Raw genomic sequence first — 2,978 nt, 5'->3', positions numbered from 1 at the left:
GCCAAATCGGAATCTCTGGAAAGCTTCCTGAATGACACCACGGCTCACTGAAGTTTGACAACCATTTTAATTTGAAAAGTTTGGTTGGTAGTCACCTTCTCTTCTGAAACTAATTGTCCACACAGAGTTGTGTCAATTCCAGTGGCTGCTTCCTTTACCGTCGGCAGTGTATTTGTTACTTGGCTGCAAAAGCTGTATTATTACTCTAGGGATTCACTGCAGGACAGAAAGGGATGGGAGAAGAAAGGTGTGCAGCAGAACAGTTCTTCCAGATACAGCAGGTCCTCAGATGACATCGTTTCATTCAACATCGTTGTTTATAACACTGATCAGAAAAAAAATGCCTGGAGTTTGCACATTCACCCCATGTCCGTGTGGGTTTTCTTCAGGAACTCCACTTGCCTCTCGCATCCCAAAGATGTGCATGTGTGGTGAACTGGCATGTCTACATTGTCCTAGTAGGAGAGTGTGGGGGTGGGCGGGACAGGGAGAGAGAGAGAGAGAGAGAGCGTGAGCGAGAGCACCCTGTGATGGAATAGTGTCCCGTCCAAGGTGGAGACCCGCTTTGGGCCCTGAGCTAAAGGGAAAGGATGCTGCCACCTTCGACCCTGACCTGGGATAAGTGGCTTAGAAAATAATGTTCTTGTTTTTATTCATCTTTCTTAAATGTATGTATAACTCACAATTATTTCGATGTTTAATATTAGAAACGTTTTGGGTCCTTATTTAGAAGTTTGGCGCTGTTTTTGTGACCAGAAACGTGCCATAGGAACTTAACTCTTGTTTATATCAATTAGCCTAGGGGAAAATTGGTTTCGTGATACTTTGTTTCACTTAAAGTGACAGTTACCAAGAACCTTGATGTAGTTCTCTGGAAGGCACCTTTCCTTGCCATGGAGTTTGTGCCCCTCTCTTTCCTGCTGTCTTCTCCCTAGCTGACCTTGGCCTGCACCCGGAGCAGCCAGCTCTCCACAGCTGTGGCTGTTGTAATACAATAGTACTGGAAAGGCCCTCTTCACTCGAATGTTTGGCTTCTCTGAGTTTTCCTTCTGTCTTCCCCAGCTCTTTGCTTTCCCCTGAAGGGGAATTTTTTTTTTAATTTTTTAAAAATTTAAGTATAGTTGCTATACCCTATTACATTAGTTTCAGGTGTACGATGTAGTGATTCAACATTTATATACCTTGCCATGTGATCACCACACTAAGTCTAGTAACCATCTGTCACTGTGCAAAGTTATCACAATATTATTGACTATGTTCCCCTTCACCTTTTCCACACCCCCTCCCTTCTCTGTTTTAGAGTCTGTTTTTGTTTTGTCTTGTTTAGATTCCACAAATAAGTGAAGCCACATGTTATTTGTCTTTCTCTGTCTGACTTATTTCATTTAGCATAATACCCCCTAGGTCCATCCATGTTATCACAAATGGCAAGATTTCATTCTCTTTTATTGCTGAATAATATTCCACTATGCGTGGATAGATGGATGGATGGATGGATGGATGGATGGACGGATGGATGGATGGATGGATGGACGGTTGGATGGATGGATGGATAGAAAGATAGATAGATAGATGGATAAATAGATGATAGGAGATAGATAGGAGATAGAGATAGAGATAAATATCACATCTTCTTTACCCATTCACCTATCGATGGACACCTAGATTGCTTCCATATCTTGGCTATAATCCTGCAATGCACATAGGGGTGCATCTATTTTTTTTTTTTTAATTAGTGTTTTTGTTTTCTTCAGACAAAAACTCAGAAGTAGAATTGCTGGGTTGTATGGTAAATCTATTTTTAGTTTTTCGAGGCGTCTCCAAACTTTTCCATAGTGGCTGCACCAATTTGCAATCGCACCAACAGTATCCAGAGGTTCCATTTTCTCCACATTTTTGTCAACACATGTTATTCGTTGACTTTTTGATAATAGTCATTCTGACTGATGCGAGATAGCATCTCATGGTGGTTTTTATTTGCATTTCCCTGATGATTAGCGAGCGACATTGGGCATCTTTTCATGTCTGTTGGCTATCTGTGTGTCTTTGGAAAAATATCTCTTCATGTCCTCTGCCCATTTTTTGATTAAGTTTGACTTTTTTATTATTGAGTTGTATGAGTTCCTTATATATTTTGTATATCAACCCCTCATTGGATATATCATTTGCAAATATATTCTAAAGGAGAATATTTTTAATAGCTAGTGGAAAACAAATGGAGTGGCCTCACTGGCGAATTTCTTAGAGATGGATTAGCCTGCAGCAGAAAAATAAATACCTCCAGAATGTGCAACTGTCCTGCCTAAAGCAGGCCCAGAAAGAGCCCCTCAAACTCTCTGAGTGAACTTTGAGGCTGCTGACCTTGACTTCATCTCCTTGTTCTTCCAAACCTGAGACATTCGGACAGTGTGAAGCCCGCCACCCGGGAGCCAGCACCAGGGCAGCATCAGCCTCGTTCTTTGTCAGGCAATCAAAGGCTCTTCTTCCTGTGGAGACGAAAAGGGCTGGACAAGGGTGACCTTGTCTCCAAGCTTGGAAGTCACATGATCATCTCCTCTCCCCACTGGGCTGTGCGTGCCTGAAACTGCAGACAGTCTCTGGGACTCCGAGAACTGGAGCGCTTTTGTTCCTCTGTGGCTGCGTCGGGTCCCTGTGGGGGATTGTTTTTGCTTGGCTGAAAGGGACACTTTGGGGATAGAATATTTGAACCTCAAGAAGCAGCAACATTTGCTTGTAGCTGGAAGTCTTTGTTTCTGGTCTCCAGCTGTTGTCTGGAGCCACCAGCCCCCTGCCGAATGGGACTACGCCCAGCAGCTGGGGGCACAGAGCATCAGGCCAGGCTGGCCGTGCACCAGCTTGTGTCCAGGAGGCCTGTCTCCAGGACAGCCCGGTGGCAAGAACGCCCTTGGCCCTCCCGATGGCGGTCGCTGGGCTCTAGAATGAACCTGCTAGCTGTGGATGACTGGGCTGGGGAACCA

Source organism: Pteropus vampyrus, unplaced genomic scaffold (assembly GCF_000151845.1).
Source record: "Pteropus vampyrus isolate Shadow unplaced genomic scaffold, Pvam_2.0 Scaffold223, whole genome shotgun sequence".
NCBI classification, from domain to species: Eukaryota; Metazoa; Chordata; class Mammalia; order Chiroptera; family Pteropodidae; genus Pteropus; species Pteropus vampyrus.
The sequence above is the reverse complement of the archived record's forward strand: the minus strand, read 5'-3'. Positions refer to the sequence as shown.